The sequence below is a fragment of the Tamandua tetradactyla genome, chromosome 19 (genome assembly GCF_023851605.1).
Source record: "Tamandua tetradactyla isolate mTamTet1 chromosome 19, mTamTet1.pri, whole genome shotgun sequence".
NCBI classification, from domain to species: Eukaryota; Metazoa; Chordata; class Mammalia; order Pilosa; family Myrmecophagidae; genus Tamandua; species Tamandua tetradactyla.
This window is the reverse complement of record NC_135345.1, coordinates 18,305,695-18,316,298: the sequence shown is the minus strand read 5'-3', so window position 1 is coordinate 18,316,298 and position 10,604 is coordinate 18,305,695. Positions and strand designations below refer to the sequence as shown.

The 10,604-nt window shown below is 39.5% G+C and overlaps 1 pseudogene; it reads left to right on the top strand.

Moving 5' to 3' along the window:
* The first annotated feature begins 4,369 nt into the window (after positions 1 to 4,369).
* On the top strand, positions 4,370 to 5,437 carry LOC143663498 (glutamine synthetase pseudogene; annotated as a pseudogene).
* The last annotated feature ends 5,167 nt before the right edge of the window (positions 5,438 to 10,604 follow it).

Sequence of the window (10,604 nt, the reverse complement as noted above, 5' to 3'; positions counted from 1 at the left end):
AGGGTCACAGATCAAGGGAGTCCAGAAGTACCTGAAGATGGCAAGTCTGTGCACACCCAATATCGGGTTCGATGGTGGGCATGAGTTACTGCTGAAGCCCACTGTAAGAAGGTGTTTGCTAGGATGAAAATAAAGACATTATGGTGAAAAATAAGGGGCAATTCCTGTGATCTAACAACAGACATGCTAGAGCTCCATTGGTTGATAACAAGGTTCCAGGTAGAGAAACATTATGGGAACTTATTAAATACCAGAGATTCTCCCCCTTCAAATCTTGAGAGTCCTCCACTGCTGTCTCAATTGTTAATCTGAGAATAAGAAGGGTCCACATAGTAATGAATAAGGTTGTTGTGGGAATAGGAGGCCCTGGATTAGTTGTAAAAATTTTAACGGCAATAAATGATGGTCAGATTACAATATTCTGGGTGACCCCTATTCCCCATGGGCTTAAGATTCCCAACCAGCATGGTTGCACCAACCAGCACCAAGGACAAAGGACCTCATTTTCCCAGCTTTGTATGGTCTGAGACACAGGCAACAAGAAATTATTATCATTTCCCCCTTTTGGCTGCAAAGTAGCTGGCCCTTTAATTTGTATTCTCAGGGTGTGCAGGAGTCCTGCCATTAGTATTTCAATAGGGCAGGTACAACAACCTGCAGCATTGCATTCTAGTGAGATAAGACCTGATATAGCCACTGCTGCAAGGACCTGCTGCAAGGACCTCTTGTCATCTTTTAGCTGTTCTTTTAACTATTTGTTCTTTCAATAAGTTATGCACCTGTGGGATTGCAAGGCAGATGGAACATTCACTTGATGTCCTGATCCATTGCTCTGGGTTGGGCTATTTGCCCAGTGAAAGGGGTCCCCTGATCACTGTCTGTGTAGTTGTCCATAGAGAGTGCTCACTTCCACCAAACATCAAATGGTGGCCTGTTGGTTTGCCTCCCCCACCAGGATATGGAAAGATAACAACAGTCCTGTAGCTGTGTCCATGGCAGCAAACGCATAACTTGCCCCTTCAGAGAGCTGAAGGGGACTGATATAATCCACTTTCCATCAGTTTACCAAGATTTGTGACCAGCCAATATATCCCATGTGGTGCGGTAACTAATGTGGTCAACACAGGGAACACAAAGTGCACTCTCTAGTGATGTCCACTAGCAGCTAGTGTATGACTGGCAGCTGGAACTGCTGGGCTAGATGCCACAGGATTTGATATCCTTACTGTCTGCTTTTCTGATGAGGCCATTTGCTGCTTCCCTATTTCAGCTGTGCCAATCTGCACCTGTGCAGGTGCCTCTATTTTCATATTCCTGGGTAACATATTGGGAGTGTGGGCAGGGGCATAACAGACAGTTACTTTTTGTCATTGGCAGGTGTCTCAGAAGTTTTTCCACAATTCCTGTCCCCAGAGTGAGCAACTTATGACTGTCCATTGTTCCTGATTCCAGGTTGCCATCCAGGTCATAAGGCCTTTGTAAACAGCCCAGCTGTCAGTACAAATAGCTAGCACATCTCCAGGCTTGTGAACTATTGCCATCCATACTGCTCTTAACTCAACTTATTGACTTCTTTGCATAGTACTAGTCTCCCTCTATAGTGTCAGTATTGGGTTGTACTTCGAGGCTGTCTGCTAGCAGATTCATCAGTATACCAAGTAGACATTGGAATGGTACCCATGCCTTCTATAGTGGGTACTTCAACAGCTATTTCAGGTAAAGTAACTTCAGCTGTTGAATCTTCTACATAGGATACTGGCCCAAGAATCTTATGCATTTCTACACTCATAGAGCCGGTATTGAAAACACTGCACTGTAGTAGATAGGCTTTCAATTTGGTCAGTGTGTTCAGTTGGACACTGTCAGAGTGTGGCTTAGAAGCTGTGCCAGTTATCCACCCCTGAATAGGGGTGGTCATTTTCAAGGTGAACTGGGCATTTTCACATCAGTCCCTCCACCTACAATAAGGCATTATATGCAGAACACAATCATTTTTCCAGGGGGCTATATCTTAGTTCTGCCCCTTTTCATAATTGTGACAAAAGCCAATGGGCACTCATTTAGAGTGCTGCCTCTGCCACAGATTCTGCCCAAAGCCAATATCAGTGCTGGCTACATCCAGTAAACAGGGCAAGTCTAGATCTAAGTACCCAGTGCTTGTACCTGTGCTGTTGCCCTTCTTGCTTATTCAAAAGCAGCCTGTTGGGAGGTTACTCATTCCCAGAACTCATGCCCACCATGGTCTGGGGTTCTTTGGTCTCCTGGCGGGCTCGTCAGTTGTTCCAACCCAGCTCTTGAATTGCTCAGGCAACACAGCCCCAACACCAAAGAACACACTAAGCAGAGAAGTAGGCATGGATTTTATTGGGGGTTATGAACAGGAGAAGATCTTTTCCAGTGATGGCCATCCAGAAAATGAAAGTCAGTGCTCTGCAAAGAGGCAGTGAGTGCAAGGTACAGCTTAAAATGGTTTAGAACAAAGACATTCCATAGGGTGTGAGAACAGTTTCAGTAGGGTCTTGTGACACAGAGGTGTTGAAGTTTGTTATCAGTGGTGACCAGGGAGGAGAGTTTTAATACTTTGCTTATGATACCATCTTTACATTCTTCCCCCCCACCCCCACCCCTGCCACCCCACTGAGAAGGGCTGAGGATCTTTAACTTCTGTCCTGGTCATTGCAGACAACTACAATATAACTTGCTCTCAATGTGGACAGGGGCCTGGGCCCTGGGTCTCCACATCCCTTTTCCTTGATCTCTTTCTCAGACTTGATTTGGTCATAAGTTTTACCTCTTATATTGATGCTCTTTGTTTCTTATCTTTTTCTTATATTTTCCAAATCTTTCTTCTTTTTCTTTAAGTTCTGAGAGATTACTTTAACTTTACTTGTCTGTGAGTAGAAAATTTTAATGTCAACCACATGTTAAATTCTTTTTCTGTTTTCTTTTTTATAGCATGCTATTCTTATTTTATTGATATAATAATAATTTCTTGACTCTGGGAATATTCATTTACTTTCTATTCTTTGAATTATCTCTGTTTCTTTGAATTATCTCTGTTTCTTCCTGAATCAATTCTTCTGTTTGTGATGGTATTTCACTTTCATGTTTCTAGTTCTTTTTACATAATTCCTGACCCTTGGTTGTCTCTACATATTGAAAACAAAGGACTCACTAGTCATATGGGTATCCTCTGCTTTAGATAAGGAGTGTTGTTTTCCACCAGGTCATTTCCTGAGTGAGGATTCTGTCAAGGAGTTCTGTGTGGGGCATGAAAAAATGTGACCTGATGATAGGCAAGCTTCACATTAGGGGGAGTGAGCAGTGAGCACTTCTCATCTGTGTTCACTAAAATGCCTGATTGAAGGCTTTATTCCAAGTGTTCTAGTTTGCTAGCTGCCAGAATGCAACACACCAGAGACGGATTGGCTTTTAATAAAAGGGGATTTATTTTGTTGGTTCTTCAGAGGAAAGGCAGCTAACTTTCCACTGAGGTTCTTTCTTACGTGGAAGGCACAGATGGTCTCTGCTGGTCTTCTCTCCAGGCCCCTGGGTTCCAACAACTTTCCCCGGGGTGACTTCTTTCTGTATCTCCAAAGGCCTGGGCTGAGCTGCTAGTGCTGAGATGAGGAATGTTGAGCTGCTTAGCAGTGCTACGTTGCAATCTCTCATTTAAGCACCAGCCAATTAAGTCAAACATCACTCATTGCAGCAGACATGCCTCCTAGCTTACTGCAGATGTAATTGTCAACAGATGAGGTTCATGTACGGCTGGCTTATGTCTGCAGCAACAAGACTAGGTATGCTCACCTGGCCAAGTTGATAACTGAATCTAACTAACACACCAAGATACCAAAATTCATACACACTAATTTTATTAGAGAAAAGCCTTTTGTCTTTTTCCTAAAGGTGAACTGTGTTGCTGGACTATACTAACTGTAATTCAGAGGTTTAGGAAGAGATGGTGGTGCCATCAGGTTGGCACAACTGTGCCATTGATGAATCTTCAATTTATCTTGCCATTTTTCAGCCCCACAAGTACTGTAGGTAATCCCCAGGCTTACTCAAGATCTGCTGGGAACAGCAACAGATTGACTAGCTCCCACTTCTTCAGAAAGTCCCTGGTATGTATGTCTCAGGTTGTAGCTTTTCCACTTGCCATGTCTATTTTTTGCCCTCCAGAAATATGTGGAAACTGCTTTTTCATTGGCAATTCCCAACCCCATACACTTTTCTTAATTTTCTTTGCTACTATAGGAAGCTCAAAAGAAATGGAAGAGCCTCTGACCTGCACACCCAGCCTCTCACTTCACCCTTTTGCCTTCCCTCCCTCCCTCTTCGCTGCTTGCTGCACAGAACACCTTCCACCATGTCCACCTCAGCAAGTTCCCACTTGAACAGAGGTATCAAGCTGGTATACATAGCTGTGTTTCAGGGAGAGAAAGTCCAATTCATGTCTATCTAGATCAATGGCACTGGGAGAAGAACTACATTGTAAGACCTGCACACTGGACAGTGAACCTAAGTGTATAGAAGAATTGCCCAAGTGGAATTTTGATTGTTCTAGTACTTTTCAGTCTGAAGGCTCCAACAGTAACATATTTCAACCTTGTTCCCTGTTTCAGGGCCATTTCAACAAAGATCCCAATAAGCTGGTATTCTATGAAGTTTTCAAGTACAACCGAAAGCACACAGAGACCAATTTAAGGCACTTCTGTAAATGAATAATGGACATGGTGATCAACCAGCACCCCTGGTTTGGAATGGAGCAGATAGACACTCCTGCAGTTGGCCTTCCAATAACTTCCCTGCACCCCAAGGTGTGGGAGCAGACAAAGGCTATGGCAAAGACACTTTGGAAACCAACTACCAGGCCTGCTTGTACACCAACATCAAGATTGCAGGAACAGATGCTGAGGTCATGCCTGCCCAGTAGGAATTTCAGGTAGGACCTTGTGATGGAATTGACATGGGTGGCACATTTCATCTTTCATCATGTATATGAAGATTTTGGCATGAGAACAACCTTTGATCCTAAGCCCATTCCTGGGAACTGGAATGGTGCAGGCCACCATACCACCTTCGTCACCAAGGCCATGTGAGAAAAGAATGGTCTGAAGTACACTGAGGAGTCCATCAAGAGACTAAGCAAGCTGCACCAGTATGACATTCATGCCTTCAATCCCAAGGGGGACCTGGACAATGCCCAGTGCCTAACTGGATTTCATAAACCTCCAACATCAATGATTTCTCTGCCAGCATGGCCAACTGTGGCACCAACATCCAAATTCCCCAGACTGTTGGCCAAGATAAGAAGGGTTACTTTGAAGACTTTTGCCCCCCTGCCAACCATGACCCATTTATGGTGACAGTAGCCCTCATATGCATATGTCTTCTCAATGAGACTGACAATGAGCCCTTCCAGTACAAGAACTAAATGGACTAGACCTCCAGCCATCAAAACCCTCCCAGTTCTTCACCCCACCCCCACTTTTCTTCTCTCTCAATTTCCTAGTAACTGTAACTCAAAGGGCAAAATATCAAGATATTTTTTTGTTCACCATGCCCACTTAATAGCACTTGCTTTTTTTGGACAAGGGTAAAGGGGTTCAAGTTCTTAATCTCTTTGCACCCACCCCACAAGTATCTTTTTGATCCTATCACAGAAGCTTTGGAAGACTGAGGAAGTAGTGCCTTAGTGGGGAGAAGAGGGAAGGAAAACTATAACCACTGCTTCCATTTAAATCAGGTGTGTTGTCCAGTAGACATACACTGGACAGAGAACATCTGTGTTTCTGAAGGGAGAGCAGGACTTTTTCCACGAGGTTAGCTGAAGGTGAGGCGGACCTGAGTTATTTGAGTTAGCTGAGAATACACCCTCCTCCACTTTTGGTGAAGAAGTTTTTTTTAAGATTATAACCAACTTTCCTTTTGAAGTGAGAATTAGTAGAGAAGGAAGGATAAGGGAAATTAGGAGGAAAATGCCTTTGATCTTTTGCTGTCATGCTTCCCTCACTTCAGGCTAAATGCCGTAGCCTGAAGGCAAACCTCAGAGTATTAACTGATGGATAGACCTTCCTTAACATGAAAAAGTTCCTGTTGCTTGGTCTTCCATTTATAACACAAAACAAAGTAGTATTTTTTATATTTAAATGTAAAAACAACAAAAAAATTATATACGTGTGTGTGGATATGTGTGTTTTCTGAAGTAGAAAACCATTCTAATTACCGGGAGGCCAATGTGATGTAAATTGTCTGGTTAGAAATAAGGATCTCTTTTTTTTTTTGACTGGGGGTGGGTGAGGCATTGCTTGAAAAACTTGGCTAGTTGGGCCATTATTCACTCCCTACCACTTGGAGTTTCATTGTGCCCTTCCCACCCTTCCAAAGGAAGTGAGAATTGGTCTAGTAACAGGTGGAAGCCAATTACTAGCAGTAGGCATGTGAGCCTGATGGCTCTGGTTTAAAACACGTGCTTACACACAGAGGGGTTAGCAATATGAGTTAGCTGGTCAGCTTAGGCTTTATGTATTTGAAAAGGGGATATTGGGGTTATTTTCTGGTGGGAGTCGCATGCCACTAAAGCAGGCCTATTGATCTATTAAAATTTTTAAAAAGACAAGTTTAGATTTTAGTCATTTGTAGGGTTTCTAAGTCTTCCTTTTTACAGAATTGCTTCAACTGTCTTCTTCCCATTCCAATCCTTTGAGATGAGGAAGGCCTGGAGTCACACAATTATAATTTTGTATTTTGGTGTCTTTTTCTGTGAGTTTAAGAAACTCCTTTAAGAATTATGAAGAATTCTTAAATACTCTCAGAGTTCACAACAGCCCTAAGAAAAATTGTTATTCTCACATACCATGCTACTCAATGAATTCCTTTCTTAGATTGCCTTTATTCCTCTTATAAGGGTCTGAATCAAAGTCTCTATTTGGGCAAAAAATCATCCTCTAGTCTTTATATCTTGTCACTGTTATGTATTGTTTTAACTAGATTTTTGAACAAAGAAAATGTTTCTGTTAGGTCAACAAATTTTTTCTAATATCCATACATGGATTCATTGACTACGAGACAAATCACTTCTAAATTTTATTCCAAACTCAAAAGAGCTTCAGATAAAAATTGAGAAGTGAAATTTCACTCATAGTCACCCTTGCTGCCATTTTCTTACAAAGACATCTCTCTGCACAAAATTAATTCTAAAGTGATAGCTGCTATAGCAACTGAATGTTCATTTCAATACAAGATGCCTTAGGGTACAAACTGAAAAACTGACAATTCTCTTGGTGGTGACTTACTGTTTCAAAACTGAAAAATTCATTTTTTCTTGAAGGATGTTTCTTCTCAAGTTCACAGATACCAGAGCTTTGGAGTGAAATTTAAATCTTTCAACACACTCTGAAAGAAGCAAACGTTGTCCCAAATAGCAGTTGTATTTTTCAGCTTTGATGCTGATTTTGAACTTGCATAATCAAGTTCTTATTTTATTTTCATGTGTCTACAATAATAGATATAGATTAGGTGATAGCCCCAACGAGGTTTATAATTCAAAATTTTGTGTAGACAAATGAAACATTTATTGAGAATTTCCTATTGGAAAAATTACACAAAGTTTAACATATATTCTTTATAAGGAATTATGAAGGACAACAAGTGGGTTGTTTAGTCTCTGAAAGTTTTTCCTTCACATATAGAAACTGGAGTTAATCCTCACTGAGTGTGTATGTGTGGCAAGGGATAGTTAAGGGAAAAATCTTAGTATTTTGTTAAGGCTAATCTTCTTTCGAAGTGCCCATGATCCATTTGCTTTAGTTAAGTCACGAACTTTCTGTGTAAAGGCTTATTGCTAAATCCTAATCCATGTAACACATTTGTTCAAAATATTTTTAAATTCTTTTTACCAAAGCAGTTGCTCCCCACCAAATTTTGGTGGTCTGCATTAATTCATTAATAAATATATATTGTACTTGCTCACCCATTTAATGATTTTTTTAAATGCCCAAGGCTCAGGTTACCTAGCCAGTGCCCCAACCCTGAGAGTCAAATTGTCAAGTTCTCAGGTCAAAGTAATCAGACCCATGGAAGCATGATGTCAGAGAGTTGAGGCAGAGCTTCCAGAGGCCCTTCCAAGAACTCTGCAGCTTCCAGTCACCGGGCACAAGGAGAAGGGCCTGGATTGCATCAGCTCACACTGCAATCTGACTCCAACATTTTGGGCCACTCTTTCCCACAGGGAACTGATGGCTAAAGTTCCTAGATCAAAGCATGGGCTCCTTAGGGACAGATCTGGGGCTTCTAATTCAAGTCCATAGAAGGGTTTTGGTCCATGATAATAGTTAAGCCAGCATGAAGTAAAGGAGAAAAATCAGTAGTGAATTCTTTATATGGTTATATATTGTCAGTTTTAATATTCGAAATGATATCATTCCTTTTCTGGTTTAAAATGTTCTTTACTGTTTTGAAACATTATGAAAGTAGGACTTCTAGAAAATGTATACCTGGCAAAATAGAAATTGTCAAACTTATGTTCATTCCTTCAGTTTAAAACAATTTCTTGAGACCAGGAATTCTGTATATTTGTAGCTGGTAATTTGTCAAAACGACTTTTTTACACAGTTTGTTAATTATAAGGCATCAAGAACATTTGAATGACAATTCTCTCAGCCATTATTTCCTTTGTATCTGTCACTCTTTCTTCTTCCTTTCTCTTTTTACATCTTACAATATGGTACATTTGTCACAATTAATGAAACAATATTGACACTATTATTAACTGAAGTCTATATATTATTCATAATTCCTTAACTGTTTAATTTTATTTTTAAAAACAAACACTCCCCTTTTCTCCATGCTCCCATCTCCCCTTCCCTGGGTAATGTCTAATCTACTTTCTAATTCTGCAAATTTGCTATTTGTAATCATCTCTCTTTTTCCTAGCCAACTCTTATAAGTGATATCATACGATTTTTGTTCTTATGTGTCTTGCTTATTTCACTGGGCATAATGTTTTCATGATTCTTCCATGCTGCACAAGGATCATGGCTTCATTCTTTTCTTATGGCTGAATTATATTCCATTGTGTGTATATACTACATTTTGTTTATCCTTTCATTTGTTTAAAGCACTTGGCTAGTTTCCAGATTTTGGCTATTGTGAATAATACTGCTATAAACACTGATATACAAATGTCTGTTTATGACCCTGCTTAATGATGTTCAGATATATACCCAGCATGGGGTTGCCAGGTCAAATGGTCATTCTACATTTCAGTTTTTTTCAGGAACCACCCTTTTCTTTCCATAGTGGATACATCATTTTATATCCCCATCAACAATATCAACTATGCACTAAAATTTATTTCTCTGAATCCTTTCCAAGACTTGTTATTTTCCATTTTCTGCTTGTTTTTTAATAATGGCTATCCTTGTGGGTGTGAAGTGATATCTCTTTATGGTTTCAATTTGCTTTTCCCTAACAGCTAATGATGATGAGCATCTTTTAATGTGTTTATTGACCATTTGCATATTTTCTTTGGAGAAATGTCTGTTGAAGTCCTTTGTTCATTTTTAATTGAGTTATTTGTCTTTTTTGTTGTTGCTTTGTGAAAGTTCTTTATATAATGTGGATAATAAACCCTTATCTAATATTTGTTTTGAAACTATTCCCTCTCATTTTGTAAGTTGTCTATTCACTTTCTTGATAAATTCCTTCTATGCACAAAAGTTTTTAATTTTGATGAAAACAAATTTATCTCATTTCTTTTTGTTTGTTTGTTTGTGCTTTTGGTGTTATATCTAAGAATCCCTTGACTAACTTCAGGTTATGAAGATTTGCTTCTGTGTTGTTTGAGGAGTTTTATAGTTCTAGCTTTTATATTTAGGGTTTTATTCACTTTGATTTGTTTTTTATATATGGTGTGAGATAGGGATCTAATTCATTCTTCTACATGTGGATATCCAGTTTTCCCAACATGATTTCTTTAAGACATTATTCTTTCCCCACTGCATATAGTTACAGCTTATGTCAAAAATCAATTGGCAATAGATGTGGGAGTCTATTTTTAGATGTTGAGCTCTGTTCCACTGATCTATTTGTCTGTCTTTGTGCCAGTACCATACTGTTTTGATTATTGTCACTTTGTAATACAATTTGAGTGAGAAAATGTGAGCCTGCCAACCTTATTCTTTTCAAGATTTTTTTGACTATTCAGGGCCCCTTGTTGTTCCATATAAATTTGAGGATCAGTTTTTCCATTTCTGCACAAAGAAAAGGGCTGCTGTAGTTTTAAGAGGGTATACATTGAATTTGTATTTAAGTAATATTGCTTACTTAATATTGCTGCTTTAAGTAATATTGACACATTAACAATGTTAACTCTTCCTAACGTGGGATGTTTTGCCATTTATTTGGGTTTCTTTACTTTCTTTCAACAGTTTTATAGTTTCCAGGGTATAAGCCTTTTATCCTTCATGAAGTTTATTCTTTGATGTTTTATTCTTTTAGACACTATTATTAGTGGAATTGCTTTCTTAATTTCCTCTTCAGAGTTTTATTGCTAGTATATAGAAACACAATCATCTTTTGTGTGTTGATCTTGTACCCTG